At 37.5% G+C, this 21,203-nt stretch overlaps 4 non-coding genes across 4 annotated transcripts; all 4 read left to right on the top strand.

Moving 5' to 3' along the window:
* The first annotated feature begins 11,260 nt into the window (after window positions 1-11,260).
* Window positions 11,261-11,333, top strand: TRNAK-CUU. The gene has a single exon. It is a non-coding gene; the product is annotated as a tRNA-Lys (tRNA).
* Window positions 11,334-13,745: 2,412 nt separating this feature from the next.
* Window positions 13,746-13,818, top strand: TRNAK-UUU. Its single transcript has one exon. It is a non-coding gene; the product is annotated as a tRNA-Lys (tRNA).
* A 3,820-nt stretch (window positions 13,819-17,638) lies between these two features.
* On the top strand, window positions 17,639-17,711 carry TRNAK-CUU. Its single transcript has one exon. It is a non-coding gene; the product is annotated as a tRNA-Lys (tRNA).
* A 1,143-nt stretch (window positions 17,712-18,854) lies between these two features.
* Window positions 18,855-18,927, top strand: TRNAK-CUU. The gene has a single exon. It is a non-coding gene; the product is annotated as a tRNA-Lys (tRNA).
* The last annotated feature ends 2,276 nt before the right edge of the window (window positions 18,928-21,203 follow it).

The raw sequence follows: 21,203 nt of genomic DNA, 5'->3' as shown, positions 1-21,203 counted from the left end.
GATTACAAGCTACATTTCAAGCATAAACAACAAGAATATGCTCAGGGTATTCAAGAAACATCAACAGTACATATAAGAGTGGAAATAAGTTTTGTTAGAAATGGAATTTACCTCTCATGCTAGAAATCCAAAGCAAAACCCTCCTAGAAGCTAACTCTAGCTCATCTACTTCCACTTGATCATCTTAAACCCAAGAAATCATCATAAGGAGAGGAATAAGGAGCTTAAAGATGAAAGGATGGAAATATAAAGGAAATCTTACCATGGTGAAGGAAGATGGAGCTTAGCCAATATCAATTGTGACACCCCGTAAATACAAATACTAATCGAGGATTAATTGAATAATTAATCCAAGTTTCCTTGCTAATCTATTTCTAAAAATCCTGAAATTTAATAGTCGAGGGATTAGATTTTGACTAGTCACTTAAGTCAAAAGGTTGTACCTTGTGCTTCTTGAGTTGTGCCCTTGTTCCCTTGTCTTTCCAACATTAGTAAGGGTAGGAATGTCTTTCTACCTAAGATTTGTGTGATTCAAGATAACCTAGCAAGACTCTCTCATTTCATTCACCCTTCAACCTAAAACTCAAAAACTCTAGCCTCTCTCTAAAATGATTTAGCTTCTTCTCCAAGCAAGAAATTGAGCATCCAAGCCTTGCAAGATTTTCTTCCAAGATTCCTACTTTCTTCATCTTGAGCATAGGAAAGGGTAAGATCCTTAGCTTTTTGGTGTTTTTAACCTTCTTTTAGGTGTCTTTTTCTAAAGTTAGGATCTTTGTTGTGTTTTGTTGTGTGTAAGAAGTTGGTGTGGAAGAGGAGCTCTAAGAAAGGCTTTTAAGGGTGAAAAGAAGAAGTTGTTAGGCTACAAAGGTAACCCATGCTTTACAAAACCTATTTTCTTACTTATATGATGATTCTTGGCTTCTACTTGTGATTCTTGTGTTGATTTGTGAGATTTGATGCATTATCTTGTGGTGATGCATGTTTAGAGCTTGTTCTTAGGGTTCTTGAATGCCATTGCTTGGCTATTTCTTGGGTTCAAGTCATATTATTGTTGTGTGTGAGATTTTGGGTGTTTTGGACTTGAACTTGGCCTTGTTGTTGATTTTCCCCGAAGGGAATTGTTGGTGTACAGGTTGGTACCCGCGGGCGGAACGGCGGGCAGGGCCCTACCCGCCGCCCCACCCGCCGGGTACGTGGTCCTCGTGGGTGTATGTACCCGCGGGCAGAACTGCGGGTGGAGGTCCACCAGTGGCCCTACCCGTGGGGTACACTGTGGTTGTTGGCCGGGGATTTGTTCCCCGTGATTCTTTCGTCTCGGTATTGATGTTTTGACCTCCCGATGTTGATTTATTGGGCTATTTGTGAGTCTTCTTGATGTTTCGTATGTCTAGAACAGTGTGTTAGGAATCCATGTTGGATTTGGTGTCTTGAATCGTGCTAAGGGTCCAATTTGTGATTCGTTGGGCCAATGTGAGTCTTGAACGTTCTTTGGAACTAATTTTGGTTTACCCGTTTGACAACCATGCTAGTTTGATGTTGATATGCTAGTATGTGTGGTTTGTTCCTTCGTATTGGGATTGGCAACTTGTGTTGACAATCATTTGATGTTGGATGGTGATCCTTTATTGATTGAGTATGGTCTCATGTCTTTATTGTGATCCCTTGATTGATTCCTATGATATGACCGTATGTAAATCGTTGTACCCTTTGTTGATACTTGATTGAGGCTATTGTTGAGCCTTAGTCTTCTTGGTAATGATGATGAACTTGTGTGACTATGATTGAGATTGGTGGTTTGTTACTTGAGCTTTGCTCACGAGATTGGCGGTTTTGTGATTATGAAATTAATGGTACCCTCGTGTACTAAGAGATCGGCGGTGAATAGGAGTGTCGGCGGGGGGGGGGGGGGGGGGGGGGGGGGGGGGGCGACGGGCCCCGGAGGAAAAAGGTTGGACTCAGAAGTACAGGGTGGCACTAGGAGGTAATGGTTGGGACCGAAATAAGGCCGGGGGTAGCCATAACGTTGGAACAGGGCATAAGGTTGGAACTATGTAACTTGTGACATGTAGTTGTCACCGTGACATGTAGTTGGCACCGTGTGTGTGACACCCCGTAAATCCAAACTCTAGTCTAGGATTAATTAGAGAATTAATCCTAGCTTCTTTGTTAATTTATTACTAAAAATCCTGAAAATTCAATAGTCGGAGGACTAGAATTTGATTAGTCAACCAAGGTCAAAGGGTTGTACCTTATGCTTGTTGGGTTGTTCCCTTGTTTCCTTATTCTTCTAACTTTAGTAAGGGCAAAGGTGTCTTTTTACCTAAAGTTTGTGCTTCAAGCTAACCTAGCAACATCTCTTCATTTCATCCACCAACACTCTAAACACAAAATCTCTACCTTCTCTCTAAGAATTTGGTAGCTTCTTCTCCAAGCCAAAATTTGGGCATCCTAAATCTTGCAAGTTGTCTTCCAAGATTCCTACTTTCCTAATCTTGAGCATAGGGGAGGGTAAAATCCTTGATCTCTTGGTGTTTTTAGCATCCTTTTAGTTGTCTTTTTCTAAAAATAGAATCTTTGTTGTCTTTTGGTTTGTTTGTGAAGTTGGTGTGGAAGAAGAGCTTTAGGAGAAGCTTTCTAAGGGTGAGAAAGTGAAGTTTTAGGCTACAAAGGTAACCCATGCTTTACAAAACCTATTTTCTTACTTATATGATGATTCTTGGCTTCTACTTGTGATTCTTGTGATGAAATCTGAGATTTGATGCATTGTTTTGTGGTAATGCATGTTTAAAGCTTGTTCTTAGGTTCTTGTATGCCATTGCTTGGCTATTTCTTGGGTTCAAGTCATATTGTTGTATTGTGTGAGATTTTGGGTGTTTTGGACTTGAATTTGGATTTGTTGTTGAAAATCCTCGAAGGGATATTTTGGAGTACAGGTTGGTACCCGTGGGCGGAACGGCGGGCAGTGTACCACCCGCCGCCCCACCCGCGGGGAACAAGTGGTTGTGGGCTTGGTACCCGCGAGCGGTTGTCCACTCGTGGCCCCACCCGTGGGGAACATGTATGTTGGTTGGCGGGGATTTGTTCTCCGTGATTCTTTTGACTTGGTATTGATGTTTTGACCTCCCGATGTTGTTTTATTGGGTTATTTGTGAGTCTTCTTGATGTTTCGTATGTCTAGAACTGTAACACCCCCTATAAACCAAGCTAATTAAAGCCTTAAATATGCAGATATTTAACAAAATATCAAACACAGCGGAAGACTGAAAGAGAAATATATATAAACTAGAAGAAGAGGGGTGCTATGCCACGTTCATCTAGGGATGAATGCACAGGCTATCATCTGCATAAATCAAAGTCTAAAACCATACATGTTCAAAGTTCTAAGTCTAAACTAGCTCACAGGCCACAAAACATAGGGAAGGAGTTACACTAGCTGGCATTAAACCGCGCTCTCATCTAAACATCACCTGAAAGAAACACATAAAAGGATGAGACGACGCCCGGTCAGCGAATAATGCTGGTAACCCACCAATACATGTGAAATATCATACATAGATAAGATATATGTTTGTAAAATCATTTGCGAAACGGAATACATATATATATAAGTTCAAAACCAAGAGCAAAGGTCAACATAAGACTCAAAGCACTCACAACAAGATAAGGGAACACATCCCAAGACCACAAAGGACAACAACAACTCACAAGGATGGCTCAAGGTATAATCTATCATCACACAATAGATTAACACCCGACATGCACAACTCAAAGGATAAGGACATACCCAACGACAACACATGCCAAGGCAACACATGCCTTTGTGACTACACACGTCACAAGAAGAGAACTCACAACAACGGCTACACAAGCCCTCGTGACATCACCCATCACGAGTTGATATGCCTTCCTTATGCTCGGTTCCAACCTTATGGCTACCCCCAACCGTATATCTAGTTCCAACCTTTACCTCCAGGACCCCTGTACACCAAGTCCAACCTTATTCCTCCGGGAACCGTCGTTCCCCCTCCAATAGAACCACCGATTTCATAGTACATGAGGGTACCGATCACACACACGGCAACACATGCCTCCCAAGAAATACGTGAACCTTACACAAAGGTCACAACTCCATAATCACGTCATGGCCACCACGAGGACCACTGCAATACCTTGGTGACTAGTGTCCCATACCACTAATTGTGCAATCCAGGTAAAGCCACACACAAATCACACCTCAACAGGAATCAATCAACGGATCACAACGAAGATATGAAACCATACTCAACCAAGGAATGGATCACAGTTCAACAACAACAATGATGAATAACTCAAGTTATCATCAACCAGTAAGAAGGTACGAACAACACACACGCTAGCATTTAAACACCGAACTAGCATGCTTAACAAACGGGTAAACCAAACGTAGTTCCGAAGAACACACAAGACTCATCACGGTTCAACGAAACACAATGTTGAACACTTAGCACGATTCAAGACACCAAAACCTACATGGATTCCTACCATATAGTTCTAGACATACGAAACATCAAGAAGACACTCAAATAGTTCCACAAAAGAACAACGGGAAGTCAAAAGAATCACGGGGAACAAATCCCGAACATCCACCATGATGTTCCCCGCGGGTGGACCCACGGGTAGGCTCCCACCCATGGTTCCGCCCGCGGGTACATACCCACTGACCATATGTTCCCCGTGGGTGGGCGGCGGGTGGAGCTCTACCCGTCGTTTCGCCCGCGGGTACGTACCTGTGCCCAAAATAATCCCTTCGGGGATTTTCAACTCCAAGCTCAAATTCAAGTCCAAAACATGCCAAAACTCACCAAATACAACAAAATGACTTGAATCAAAGGAATAGCCAAGCAATGGCATAAAAGAACCTTAAACACAAGCTCTAGATATGCATTTTCACAAGACAATGCATAAACACTCACATTTCATAGCAAAATCACATGTAGAATCCAAGAATCATCAAATAGGTAAACAAAATAGATTTTTGAGAGCATGGGTTACCTCTTGTAGACAAAAACCTTCACTTAACACTTCACCAAGCTTCTAATAAGGCTCACCTTCCAAACCCACTTTAAGAACACACCAAAAGATCATAAAGATTCCATCTTTAAGAAAAGACACCTAAAAAAACACTAAAAACACAAGATGAACATAGATCTTACCCTCCTAGATGCCCAAATGTATGAAAGGTAGAATCTTGGAGACAACTCTTGAAGATTTGACAAAGCTTCAACTTGGCTTGGAAGAAAAGCTATCTACCTTTTTAGAGAGAAGGTAGAGCTAGAATTTGGAATGTGTAAGGAGAGAAATGAGGGTGTGCTAGAATTTGGAATGTGTAAGGAGAGAAATGAGGGTGTTCTACTAGGTTAGCTTGCATTACTAACACAAGGTGAAAAGTCATGAATACCCTTACTAACATGGAGAGGTGTAAGGGAACAAGGGAACTCCTCTCAAAGCTCAAGGTACAACTTTGACTTTGGGGTTGACTAGTCAATTACTAGTCCCCGACTATTGAATTTTCAGGAATTTAAGGAATTAAATTACCAATTGGTTTAGGATTAATTACTTAATTAATCTCTTAGTTGAATTTGGATTACAGGGTGTCACAAGAACGGTATGTTAGGAATCCATGTAGGATTTGGTGTCTTGAATCGTTCTTGTGGTCCAACTTTGTGATTCGTTGGATTGATGTTGAGTCTTGTATGTTCTATGGAACTGCTTTTGGTTTACCCGTTTGATAAGCATGCTAGTTTGATGTTGAAATGCTAGTATGTGCGGTTTGTTTTTTCCTATTGAGATTGGCAACTTGTGTTGACCAACGCTTGGTGTCGGATTGTGATCCTTCGTTGTTGAGTATGGTTTCATATCTTTGTTGTGATCCATTGATTGATTCCTATGATGTGAACGTATGTAATCGTTGTACCCTTTGATTGACATTTGATTAAGGTTATTGTTGAACCTTAGTCCTCTTGGTAATGATGATGACTTGTGTGACTATGATCGAAATTAGTGGTGTGACTTGAGCGTAGGCCCATATGTAGGTGGTTGTGTGAATGAAATGAAAAGTACCATCGTGTACTCATATGTAGGTGGTATGTTGGAAACTATGTTGGAGGGGGGACGACGGTCCCTGGCGGTATAAGGTTGGACTCAGAAGTACAGGGTGGCACTCGGAGGTAATGGTTGGAACTGAAATAAGGCCGGGGGTAGCCATAAGGTTGGAACAGGGCATAAGGTTGGAACTTGGAACTGTGTGATTTGTGGCATGTAGTTGTCACTGTGGCATGTAGTTGCCAATGTGTGAATGTCTATTCTTTGCTAGTGAGCATGTCTTGATGTATTCTACTTTGTGATCAGTAGAATACATCTCGAGTTGTATTGTTTACAGTTGATATTCTTGTCTTGTTGTTGTCGTAAGGATGTTGATTTCCTTTCCCTTGAGAGTGTGAATGAGTCTTTGTTGGTCCCAAAAGAGGTAAGGTGAAAGTCTAGAGGGAGGGGGGGGGGGGGTGAATAGACTTTCAAACTTTTTCGCACAGCACAACAATTGCTAAGCCAGAGATAAACCAAAACTCTTTACTAGATTGTTAGAGTATGGTGCACAGCAGAATTAAATAAAGATAAAGTGTGTGTGAGATTGTGAGCAGTATATCTCGTATAGAGCAAGTAAAGAGCAGTAAGTAAAGGAAGCAGTAAAGAACACAAGACAATTATAGTGGTTCGCGAGGTGTTGTAATCCTCCTACTCCACTTGCTCTTATCTCCAAGAGCAATTCACTATATCCACCACTTCTTGGTTCCAAGATACAATGAATTTCCGTGATCTAGTACTTTGATCACCAAGCCCGCACTAATCACGCCCAGTGACACCACACTGCTGCGTCGGGTTTCACGTCGCCGCGCTACTATCCCAGGATTTCACGACTCCGCGTTACTTTCCCCCCGTCTTCCACACTCCGGTAGAAACGTATCCCGTGATCTAGTGCTTTGATCACAAAGCCCGCACTAATCACGCCCAGTGCCTCCGACACTGCTGCTTCGGATCTCACAGCTCCGTGCTACTTTCCTCCCTTTTCTTGTTTTGCTCCAAAACAAGTGTTGTCTTGCTTCCAACTTCGAGACTCTGTAGTTGATCTTCAATGATGCGCAGGTCTCTTTGATGAAGATGAAACACTCTGGATGATTTCTCTTGAACGCTCTGAATGTTTTCTCTCTTTGAGTGTATCAAGTAAAACACTTGATTTTTATGCTCTGCTTTGCTCTGTTCAAGAACTCTCAGAATATTTTCTTTGAAGCTCTCTGAGTTCTTTTTCTTTTCTCACTTCTCACTTGAAGATTTTTGGTATACTCTGTACCAAATGAGATTTTTGCTCTTTGCTCTTGTTAAGCTCTTTGCTCGTATATCTTGCTCTATTGCTCTATTCGTTCCCCATCTTCAAGTCTTCATATCATCATCATTTTATAGCTGGTAATGAGAATCTGTCTGTTGGAAAGAGACGATCTCATTTTTGAATTCTTGTATCTTTTGTCAGAGATCTTACCTTATCTTCTGGCAAAGTGTCAGAAGAGATAAGCTAGCCGTTGGTAGAGCTTCAACTTCATGCAAATGAGTACCCAAACTTCATCTGATATTCCTCTGGTTTTCTCACGTTTCTTGGAAATATCTGGGTCTCAGTTTTGTGTAGAATGGCTTCTCTGATCAGCTCTGAAGTGGTTCTTGGGATTTAAATACTTCAAAAATATTCTTCAATTTAATCCCATACTTGTTAGACTAGTATTTTTCCCTGTGAGAATATTTTTACTGTAAGTTTTTCTTCATCTTCTTCATTCTCACGTCTGGGTGTTCTCAGACTTCAAACTGGCTTTGAAATTCCTCCCAATTTGAATTTCTCCTTTGTAATTGACACCCAATTGCAATTGACTTGTAATTGGCACCCAATTTGAATTTCTCCATTGTAATTGGCACCCAATTGACTTTGACTTGTAATTGGCTCCCAATCTACTCCTGGTGCTTCAATTGCTTCCCAATTTGAATTATTTGACTTTGACTTCGAAATTGGCTCCCAGACTTCTCCTGGTATTGAATTTCATCTCAATTCAATTTGATCTCAATGTCTTCTTTGAATCGGTCCCCAATTTGAAATTGCATCCCATACTACAACTTGAATTGATTCCCATGTGAAACTAGCTCCCAATTTCAATTTCTCTGAAATCGGCTCCCAAGTGCAATTGCTTCTCAATTGCCACCCAAGTGAAATTGCTTCCCAATTTCCACTTGTAATTGACACCCAAAGCCAAACTAGCCCCAATTTCCACTTGTAATTGACACCCAAAGCCAAACTAGCGCCCAACTCCATCAGACATAATTAATTTTGGCTTCTCAAATTTTACCTTGTAAAATTGTTGATGATGAAATTCAAACTTGAGCCATTTCACATAATAAATCAGGCATCTTCCACTTCGTCCGTACAACTTATTAGTTAAATCTCCAATCATCTTTGATGTACTCCTTTCTTTCCATAGATGCTTGATCTCCAAGTCAAATTCATGCAATCTTCCAAACTTAATTTTCTTTCACGAAAATTCTTCTGGGATATCCTTTTGAGTAGCATTGACGTGATTTTCATATCATTCATCTTCTTCTTCAATTTGTCATTTTCTCCAGACAAATTCTTGATTTTCGGCTTGATATCTTCTTCTTCTATTTTCATGCATCTTCATTTGTTTTTCTCTTTTGCAAATTAAATAATTTCCCGATCATGGTCTTAGGCTCTACTAGACCTATAAAATAAAATTGGGGGATCTATAAATACATATTTGGCATATCAAAACCATTACACTTTATTCCTAACAGTCTTTGAAGTTGACTTCTCTTTATGGCTTTTGAAATGATATCTACTGTATTCCGTTTCGAAAATGGTTTTGACTTATACTATTTATATATGCTATTTAACGTGTATTGATGGGTTACCAGCAATATTCGCCGACCAGGTGTCATCCCCTATCTTTATGTTGCTTTACAAGTTTTGAGTAGCATCTTGGAGAGCGCGCTAGCAGGTCGTTAGTTAGTGTAGCTCCTTGTGGCTTGTTTTAGTTAGACTTATGGCCTGTGAGCCGTGGATTTTTATAAGTATGACTATGATGTTTTGTTTAGACTTAGCTTGTGCCCCTATAGATGTGTAGGTGTGGCATAACATCTCCCGTACTTGTTTATTAGCTTCCGATTTAATTTAATCTTAATGAGTAGACTTTATCTCTTCCTTAAGCTTTAATTGGTTTTAAAAGTTGTTGAAAATCGGGGGTGTTACAGTGTGAATGTGATTTCCTTGCTTATGAGCATGTCTTGATGTATTCTACCTTGTGAACAGTAGGATGCATCCTGAGTTGTGTTGTCTATTACGTTTGTGGTCCTGTTGTTGTTGTGAGGATGATGATCCTCGTTTCGATTGAGAGTGATTGATGAGTCTTGAATGTTGACTTCCCTTCCTTGGTTTTGAAATGATATATATTGTATTCCCGTTCCAAATGGTTTTGATTATATTTATGTATATTATGATATTTAACGCGTATTGATGGGTTACCAGCAATGTTCGCTGACCGGGTGTTATCCCTTGATCTTTTTATAGGTTCTGAGTAGATGCTGAGAGCGCTAGATGTGGAACTTAGTTAGTATAGATCCCATGCTAGACGTTTATCCTTGTTTGGCCTGCGTGCCTTAGAATTGTTTATGTTTTGTTAGATTGTTGTTGACTAGCCTGTGCACCCATGGTTTATGGGTGTGGCATAACGCTTACCGATTTTATATAGCTTCCGCTTGATGTTTATCTTGATGATTAGATGTTTACCTTTGGAATTAAGTTTTGAAAATGTTGAAAAATCGGGGGTGTTACATCAATGGATAAGATGAAATGAAGACCAAATGTTTGAGTGAGGAAGTATATGAAGATGGCGTGAAAGCGAAGTAGGGAAGAGAGAGAGATTTGTCTAGATAAGGGCTAAGTCTTGAATATATAATACAATATATATATATATATATATATATATATATATATATATATATCATTAGGTGTGGCGGTGTGGTCGTATTTGTGTCGTTGAATCAGTTTAATCTAACGGCAGTGGCTAATTATGAGGATTTGAGGATTTTCGCGCGTGGGGGTGTTATGGTAATTATAGTGGCAATTTTTAGCAGCCGGGTTCCAGAATACACCAACAGTGTTGACAACATGCACCAATAGTGTAATAAAATACACCACAGTGAAATACACCAATAGTGTATTCCCGAACACTGTATGGTGTATTTATTCATATCTAATGACGCGTTTTTGGTGATGCGTACCTAATTTGTGTATGTTTTTTGTTGTGCATTTCATAACATTGATTTTGTATATTAGTATAACAATTGGTGCTGCCGCACTGACCACACGGGAAGGCGTTGCCGCACCTGAACTTGGCACCAATGGGAATCTACATATACAACAGAGTAAGGCTAATAATGCACCAATTACACAAATAAAACACACAACAATGTGATTTTCCCTATTCCGGTGCTTTATGATGAGTTTACCCTTGCAGTTCGCTGGGTAGGAGAATGTGCGCGTAAATACTGGAAGAATCTTGATTAATGTGATTCAATGGATCTATCTAATCTAATGGCCTGTAATTGACCATATGACCACACCTAACAACATGACCACATGCGATCACCAATTTGAACCGACCCAAATCGAAACTGGACCACACTGATACTTTTACCACAAAATAGCCACTTAATATGCCATTTTAATATATTTTTTCCAGCATTATATGTTCGGCGGTTTCCTCCGATATAAATATTTCTAGACTTCCACTCTCAAACAAACTTAAATACTAAAAACAAACTTGTAAATTGTTTATTATCTAAGTAATCATGATCCATGACTCCGCAATATAAGCATTGATAATTTAGTAGGTCAATATGTTATTCGACTATTATCTTTTAAGATATGCATTGCAATTTAAACACTCAATATAAATTGTTTTCATTAATAAAATTATTAATTTTACGACACTTTAATGTGTCTTTTTGTATTTTAAAAATATTGTATAATTTTAAAACACATGTTTATCAACAAATTTAATCAGTATATTATTCATAAAGCCATCTCTCATTCAATTGATTAACTTGTAAATAAATTTTCAATAATTGTAGCCTCGATTGTAATACCGATATTAAATATGAACAACTACTTGCACGTCTAGCTTAGTTGGTAGAGCACAAGGCTCTTAATCTTGTGGTCCTGGGTTCGAGTCCCAGGGTGGGCGAATGCTCAATTACTCCACATTTTGGTGGCAAGCCGCTCCTAAAAAATAAGGGAATAGACCACGTGAAGTGTGTCTCTAGTGATGGGGTTATAATTAGGGTATCCCTACTTGTCCAATTTTGGGACATTTCGTTGGTAAAACCCAATAATAATCCCATACAAAATAAGGGAATAGCACCACAAGAAGTGTGTGATTAGTGATGTGGTTATCCTACAAAGTAAGGGATTTCCCTACTTGTCCAATTTTGGGACATTTCGTTGGTAAAACCCAATAATAATTCCCTACAAAATAAGGGAATAGCACCACAAGAAGTGTGTGATTAGTGATGTGGTTATCCTACAAAATAAGGGAATATTTCGTTGGAAAAACCCAATAATAATCTTACAAAATAAGGGAATACCACCACATGAAGTGTGTGATTAGTGATGGGGTTATAATAGGGTATCCCTACACGAGTTCAAACCTTCATAGACTCAGATTGGGTTTTGATTTGCGCACCCCTCTTACGCGGGAGAGAGAGCCTCTATGCTATACAAATCAAGAAGCCTTAGAAGAGCTCTTGTACAAATAGTGGTGCAAATCCACTTCCCAAACCAATGTGGGACAAAAGCTACTCCCAAGCTTTTTTCCTTCACGTTTACAACTCAATTTGGTCTACTTTGAGAATCAATATCTCATTCACCGATTATCCGTTTTGAGCGTACAATATATCAATCTCTTTGTCTCACTACATAGAACCCGATTCCACTTTGAACTGATCCAAATCGAAACTGGACCACACTGATACTTTTACTACAAAATAGCCACTTAATATGCCATTTTAGTATATTTTTTCCAGCATTATATGTTAGGCGGTTTACTCCGATATAAATATTTCTAGACTTCCACTCTCAAACAATCTTAAATACTAAAAACAAACTTGTAAATTGTTTATTATCTAAGTAATCATGATCCATGACTCCGCAATATAAGCATTGATAATTTAGTAGGTCAATATGTTATTCGACTATTATCTTTTAAGATATGCATTGCTATTTAAACACTCAATATAAATTGTTTTCATTAATAAAATTATTAATTTTACGACACTTTAATGTGTCTTTTTGTATTTTAAAAATATTGTATAATTTTAAAACACATGTTTATCAACAAATTTAATCAGTATATTAGTCATAAAGCCATCTCTCATTCAATTGTGTAACATGTAAATAAATTTTCAATAATTGTAGCCTCGATTGTAATACCAATATTAAATATGAACAACTACTTGCCCGTCTAGCTCAGTTGGTAGAGCGCAAGGCTCTTAACCTTGTGGTCCTGGGTTCGAGCCCCAGGGTGCAAAACAAGGGAATAGACCACGTGATGTGTGTGACTAGTGATAGGGGGGTTATAATAAGGTATCCCTACTTGTCCAATTGTTGGACATTTCGTTGGTAAAGCCCAATAATAATCCCCTACAAAATAAGGGAATAGCACCACAAGAAGTGTGTGATTAGTGATGTGGTTATCCTACAAATTTTGTTGGAAAAACCCAATAATAATCCTACAAAATAAGGGAATACCACCACATGAAGTGTGTGATTAGTGATGGGGTTTAATAGGTTATCCCTACACGAGTTCAAACCTTCAAAGACTCAGATTGGGTTTTGATTTGCGCACCGCTCCTACGCGGGAGAGAGAGCCTCTATGCTAAACAAATCAAGAAGCCTTAGAAGAGCTCTTGTACAAATAGTGGTGCAAATCCACTTCCCAAACCAATGTGGGACAAAAGCTACTCCCAAGCTTTTTCCCTTCACGTTTACAACTCAAATTGGTCTACTTTGAGAATCAATATCTCATTCACCGATTATCCGTTTTGAGCGTAAAATATATCAATCTCATTGTCTCACTACGTAGAATCCGATTCCACTTTGAACTGACCCAAATAGAAACTGGACCACACTGATAATTTTACTACAAAATAGCCACGTAATATGCCATTTTAATATATTTTTTCCAGCATTATATGTTAGGCGGTTTACTCCGATATAAATATTTCTAGACTTCCACTCTCAAACAAACTTAAATACTAAAAACAAACTTGTAAATTGTTTATCTTACTAAGTAATCATGATCCATGACTCCGCAATATAAGCATTGATAATTTAGTAGGTCAATATGTTATTCGACTATTATCTTTTAAGATATGCATTGCAATTTAAACACTCAATATAAATTGTTTTCATTAATAAAATTATTAATTTTACGACACTTTAATGTGTCTTTTTGTATTTTAAAATACATGTTTATCAACAAATTTAATCAGTACATTATTCATAAAGCCATCTCTCATTCAATTGTTTAACTTGTAAATAAATTTTCAATAATTGTTGCCTCGATTGTAAAACCAATATTAAATATGAACAACCACTTGCCCGTCTAGCTCAGTTGGTAGAGCACAAGGCTTTTAATCTCGTGGTCCTGGGTTCGAGTCCCAGGGTGGGCGAATGCTCAATTACTCCACATTTTGGTGGCAAGCCGCTCCTAAAAAGTAAGGGAATAGACCACGTGAAGTGTGTCTCTAGTGATGGGGTTATAATTAGGGTATCCCTACTTGTCCAATTTTGGGACATTTCGTTGGTAAAACCCAATAATAATCCCCTACAAAATAAGGGAATAGCACCACAAGAAGTGTGTCTCTAGTGATGGGGTTATAATTAGGGTATCCCTACTTGTCCAATTTTGGGACATTTCGTTGGTAAAACCCAATAATAATCCCCTACAAAATAAGGGAATAGCACCACAAGAAGTGTGTGATTAGTGATGTGGTTATCCTACAAAGTAAGGGATTTCCCTACTTGTCCAATTTTGGGACATTTCGTTGGTAAAACCCAATAATAATCCCCTACAAAATAAGGGAATAGTACCACAAGAAGTGTGTGATTAGTGATGTGGTTATCCTACAAAATAAGGGAATATTTCGTTGGAAAAACCCAATAATAATCCTACAAAATAAGGGAATACCACCACATGAAGTGTGTGATTAGTGATGGGGTTATAAAAGGTTATCCCTACACGAGATCAAACCTTCATAGACTCAGATTGGGTTTTGATTTGCGCACCGCTCCTACGCGGGAGAGAGAGCCTCTATGCTAAACAAATCAAGAAGCCTTAGAAGAGCTCTTGAACAAATAGTGGTGCAAATCCACTTCCCAAACCAATGTGGGACAAAAGCTACTCCCAAGCTTTTTCCCTTCACGTTTACAACTCAAATTGGTCTACTTTGAGAATCAATATCTCATTCACCGATTATCCGTTTTGAGCGTACAATATATCAATCTCTTTGTCTCACTACGTAGAACCCGATTCCACTTTGAACTGACCCAAATCGAAACTGGACCACACTGATACTTTTACTACAAAATAGCCACGTAATATGCCATTTTAATATATTTTTTCCAGCATTATATGTTAGGCGGTTTACTCCGATATAAATATTTCTAGACTTCCACTCTCAAACAAACTTAAATACTAAAAACAAACTTGTAAATTGTTTATTATCTAAGTAATCATGATCCATGACTCCGCAATATAAGCATTGATAATTTAGTAGGTCAATATGTTATTCGACTATTATCTTTTAAGATATGCATTGCAATTTAAACACTCAATATAAATTGTTTTCATTAATAAAATTATTAATTTTACGACACTTTAATGTGTCTTTTTGTATTTTAAAAATATTGTATAATTTTAAAACACATGTTTATCAACAAATTTAATCAGTATATTATTCATAAAGCCATCTCTCATTCAATTGTTTAACTTGTAAATAAATTTTCATTAATTGTTGCCTCGATTGTAAAACCAATATTAAATATTAACAACTACATGCCCGTCTAGCTCAGTTGGTAGAGCGTAAGGCTCTTAATCTTGTGGTCCTGGGTTCAAGCCCCATGGTGGGCGAATGCTCAATTATTCCACCATTTTGGTGGCATGCCGCTCCTAAAAAATAAGGGAATAGACCACGTGAAGTGTGTCTCTAGGGATGGGGTTATAATTAGGGTATCCCTACTTGTCTAATTTTGGGACATTTCGTTGGTAAAACCCAATAATAATCCCCTACAAAATAAGGGAATAGCACCACAAGAAGTGTGTGATTAGTGATGTGGTTATCCTACAAAATAAGGGAATATTTCGTTGGAAAAACCCAACAATAATCCTACAAAATATGGGATTACCACCACATGAAGTGTGTGATTAGTGATGGGGTTATAATAGGGTATCCCTACACGAGTTCAAACCTTCATAGACTCAGATTGGCTTTTGATTTGCGCACCCCTCCTACGCGGGAGAGAGAACCTCTATGCTGTACAAATCAAGAAGCCTTAGAAGAGCTCTTGTACAAATAGAGGTGCAAATCCACTTCCCAAACCAATGTGGGACAAAAGCTACTCCCAAGCTTTTTCCCTTCACGTTTACAACTCAAATTGGTCTACTTTGAGAATCAATATCTCATTCACCGATTATCCGTTTTGAGCGTACAATATATCAATCTCTTCGTCTCACTACGTAGAACCCGATTCCACTTTGAACCGACCCAAATCGAAACTGGACCGCACTGATACTTTTACAACAAAATAGCCACTTAATATGCCATTTTAATATATTTTTTCCAGCATTATATGTTCGGCGGTTTCCTCCGATATAAATATTTCTAGACTTCCACTCTTAAACAAACTTAAATACTAAAAACAAACTTGTAAATTGTTGATTATGTAAGTAATCATGATCCATGACTCCGCAATATAAGCATTGATAATTTAGTAGGTCAATATGTTATTCGATTATTATCTTTTAAGATATGCATTGCTATTTAAACTCTCAATATAAATTGTTTTCATTAATAAAATTATTAATTTTACGACACTTTAATGTGTCTTTTTGTATTTTAAAAATATTATATAATTTTAAAACACATGTTTATCAACAAATTTAATCAGTATATTATTCATAAAGCCATCTCTCATTCAATTGTTTAACTTGTAAATAAATTTTCAATAATTGTTGCCTCGATTGTATAACCAATATTAAATATGAACAACTACTTGCCCATATAGCTCAGTTGGTAGAGCTCAAGGCTCTTAACCTTGTGGTCATGGGTTCATGCCCCAGGGTGGGCGAATGCTCAATTATTCCACCATTTTGGTGGCATGCCGCTCCTAAAATATAAGGGAATAGACCACGTGAAGTGTGTCTCTAGTGATGGGGTTATAATAGGGTATCCCTACTTGTCCAATTTTGGGACATTTCGTTGGTAAAACCCAATAATAATCCCCTACAAAATAAGGGAATAGCACCACAAGAAGTGTGTGATTAGTGATGTGGTTATCCTACAAAATAAGGGAATATTTCGTTGGAAAAACCCAATAATAATCCTACAAAATATGGGATTACCACCACATGAAGTGTGTGATTAGTGATGGGGTTATAATAGGGTATCCCTACACGAGTTCAAACCTTCAAAGACTCAGATTGGGTTTTGATTTGCGCACCCCTCCTACGCGGGAGAGAGAACCTCTATGCTGTACAAATCAAGAAGCCTTAGAAGAGCTCTTGTACAAATAGAGGTGCAAATCCACTTCCCAAACCAATGTGGGACAAAAGCTACTCCCAAGCTTTTTCCCTTCACGTTTACAACTCAAATTGGTCTACTTTCAGAATCAATATCTCATTCACCGATTATCCGTTTTGAGCGTACAATATATCAATCTCTTCGTCTCACTATGTAGAACCCGATTCCACTTTGAACCGACCCAAATCGAAACTGGACCGCACTGATACTTTTACAACAAAATAGCCACTTAATATGCCATTTTAATATATTTTTTCCAGCATTATATGTTCGGCGGTTTCCTCCGATATAAATATTTCTAGACTTCCACTCTTAAACAAACTTAAATACTAAAAACAAACTTGTAAATTGTTGATTATGTAAGTAATCATGATCCATGACTCCGCAATATAAGCATTGATAATTTAGTAGGTCAATATGTTATTCGATTATTATCTTTTAAGATATGCATTGCTATTTAAACACTCAATATAAATTGTTTTCATTAATAAAATTATTAATTTTACGACACTTTAATGTGTCTTTTTGTATTTTAAAAATATTATATAATTTTAAAACACATGTTTATCAACAAATTTAATCAGTATATTATTCATAAAGCCATCTCTCATTCAATTGTTTAACTTGTAAATAAATTTTCAATAATTGTTGCCTCGATTGTAAAACCAATATTAAATATGAACAACTACTTGCCCATATAGCTCAGTTGGTAGAGCTCAAGGCTCTTAACCTTGTGGTCATGGGTTCAAGCCCCAGGGTGGGCGAATGCTCAATTATTCCACCATTTTGGTGGCATGCCGCTCCTAAAATATAAGGGAATAGACCACGTGAACTGTGTCTCTAGTGATGGGGTTATAATAGGGTATCCCTACTTGTCAAATTTTGGGACATTTCGTTGGTAAAACCCAATAATATTCCCCTACAAAATAAGGGAATAGCACCTCAAGAAGTGTGTGATTAGTGATGTGGTTATCCTACAAAATAAGGGAATATTTCGTTGGAAAAACCCAATAATAATCCTACAAAATATGGGATTACCACCACATGAAGTGTGTGATTAGTGATGGGGTTATAATAGGGTATCCCTACACGAGTTCAAACCTTCATAGACTCAGATTGGGTTTTGATTTGCGCACCCCTCCTACGCGGGAGAGAGAACCTCTATGCTGTACAAATCAAGAAGCATTAGAAGAGCTCTTGTACAAATAGAGGTGCAAATCCACTTCCCAAACCAATGTGGGACAAAAGCTACACCCAAGCTTTTTCCCTTCACGATTCCAACTCAATTTGGTCTACTTTGAGAATCAATATCTCATTCACCGATTATCCGTTTTGTGCGTACAATATATCAATCTCTTCGTCTCACTACGTAGAACCCGAATCCACTTTGAACCGACCCAAATCGAAACTGGACCACACTGATACTTTTACCACAAAATAGCCACTTAATATGCCATTTTAATATATTTTTTCCAGCATTATATGTTCGGCGGTTTCCTCCGATATAAATAATTCTAGACTTCCACTCTCAAACTAACTTAAATACTAAAAACAAACTTGTAAATTGTTTATTATCTAAGTAATCATGATCCGTGACTCCGCAATATAAGCATTGATAATTTAGTAGGTCAATATGTTATTCGACTATTATCTTTTAAGATATGCATTGCTATTTAAACACTCAATATAAATTGTTTTCATTAATAAAATTATTAATTTTACGACACTTTAATGTGTCTTTTTGTATTTTAAAAAGATTGTATAATTTTAAAACACATGTTTATCAACAAATTTAATCAGTATATTATTCATAAAGCCATCTCTCATTCAATTGTGTAACTTGTAAATAAATTTTCAATAATTGTAGCCTCGATTGTAATACCAATATTAAATATGAACAACTACTTGCCCGTCTAGCTCAGTTGGTAGTGCGCAAGGCTCTTAACCTTGTGGTCCTGGGTTCGAGCCCCAGGGTGGGCGAACGCACAATTACTCTACCATTTTGGTGGCATGCCGCTCCTACAAATTAAGGGAATAGACCACGTATAGTGTGTCTCTAGTGATGGGGTTATAATAATAGGGTATCCCTACTTGTCCAATTGTGGGACATTTCGTTGGTAAAACCCCTTAATAATCCCCTACAAAATAAGGGAATAACACCACAAGAAATGATGTGGTTATCCTACAAAATAAGGGAATATTTCGTTGGAAAATCACAAAATAATAATCCTACAAAATAAGGGAATACCACCACATGAAGTGTGTTATTACTGATGGGGTTATAATAGGGTATCCCTACACGAGTTCAAATCTTCATAGACTCAGATTGGGTTTTGATTACCCCTCCTACGCGGGTGAGAGAGCCTCTATGCTATACAAATAAAGAAGCCTTAGAAGAGCTCTTGTACAAATAGTGGTGGAAATCCACTTCCCAAACCAATGTGGGACAAAAGCTACACCCAAGCTTTTTCCCTTCACGATTCCAACTCAAATTGGTCTACTTTGAGAATCAATATCTCATTCACCGATTATCCGTTTTGAGCGTACAATATATCAATCTCTTCGTCTCACTACGTAGAACCCGGATCCACTTTGAACTGACCCAAATCGAAACTGGACCGCACTGATACTTTTACCACAAAATAGCCACTTAATATGCCATTTTAACATATTTTTTCCAGCATTATATGTTCGACGGTTTCCTCCGATATAAATAATTCTAGACTTCCACTCTCAAACAAACTTAAATACTAAAAACAAACTTGTAAATTGTTTATTATCTAAGTAATCATGATCCGTGACTCCGCAATATAAGCATTGATAATTTAGTAGGTCAATATGTTATTCGACTATTATCTTTTAAGATATGCATTGCTATTTAAACACTCAATATAAATTGTTTTCATTAATAAAATTATTAATTTTACGACACTTTAATGTGTCTTTTTGTATTTTAAAAATATTGTATAATTTTAAAACACATGTTTATCAACAAATTTAATCAGTATATTATTCATAAAGCCATCTCTCATTCAATTGTGTAACATGTAAATAAATTTTCAATAATTGTAGCCTCGATTGTAATACCAATATTAAATATGAACAACTACTTGCCGTCTAGCTCAGTTGGTAGAGCGCAAGGCTCTTAACCCTGTGGTCCTGGGTTCGAGCCCAAGGGTGGGCGAATGCACAATTACTCCACCATTTTGGTGGCATGCCGCTCCTACAAATTAAGGGAATAGACCACGTGTAGTGTGTCTCTAGTGATGGGGTTATAATAGGGTATCCCTACTTGTCCAATTGTGGGACATTTCGTTGGTAAAACCCAATAATAATCCCCTACAAAATAAGGGAATATTTCGTTGGAAAATCACAAAATAATAATCCTACAAAATAAGGGAATACCACCACATGAAGTGTGTGATTACTGATGGGGTTATAATAGGGTATCCCTACACGAGTTCAAATCTTCATAGACTTAGATTGGGTTTTGATTTGCACACCCCTCCTACGCGGGTGAGAGAGCCTCTATGCTATACAAATAAAGAAGCCTTAGAAGAGCTCTTGTACAAATAGTGGTGGAAATCCACTTCCCAAACCAATGTGGGACAAAAGCAACACCCAAGCTTTTTCCCTTCACGATTCCAACTCAAATTGGTCTACTTTGAGAATCAATATCTCATTCACCGATTATCCGTTTTGAGCGTACAATATATCAATCTCTTCGTCTCACTACGTAGAACCCGGATCCACATTGAACTGACCCAAATCGAAACTGGACCGCACTGATACTTTTACCACAAAATAGCCACTTAATATGCCATTTTAATATATTTTTTCTAGCATTATATGTTCGGCGGTTTCCTCCGATATAAATATTTCTAGACTTCCACTCTCAAACAAACTTAAATACTAAAAACAAACTTGTAAATTGTTTATTATCTAAGTAATCATGATCCATGACTCCGCAATATAAGCATTGATAATTTAGTAGGTCAATACGTTATTCGACTATTATCTTTTAAGATATGCATTGCTATTTAAACACTCAATATAAATTGTTTTCATTAATAAAATTATTAATTTTACGACACTTTAATGTGTCTTTTTTGTATTTTAAAATTATTGTATAATTTTAAAGCACATGTTTATCTACAAATTTAATCAGTATATTATTCATAAAGCCATCTCTCATTCAATTGTGTAACTTGTAAATAAATTTTCAATAATTGTTGCCTCGATTGTAATACCAATAT

Source organism: Ipomoea nil, unplaced genomic scaffold, assembly GCF_001879475.1.
Source record: "Ipomoea nil cultivar Tokyo-kokei standard unplaced genomic scaffold, Asagao_1.1 scaffold1868, whole genome shotgun sequence".
Classification (NCBI taxonomy): domain Eukaryota; kingdom Viridiplantae; phylum Streptophyta; class Magnoliopsida; order Solanales; family Convolvulaceae; genus Ipomoea; species Ipomoea nil.
Note: the sequence above shows the minus strand (reverse complement) of the source record. Positions and strands in the feature narration are given on the sequence as shown.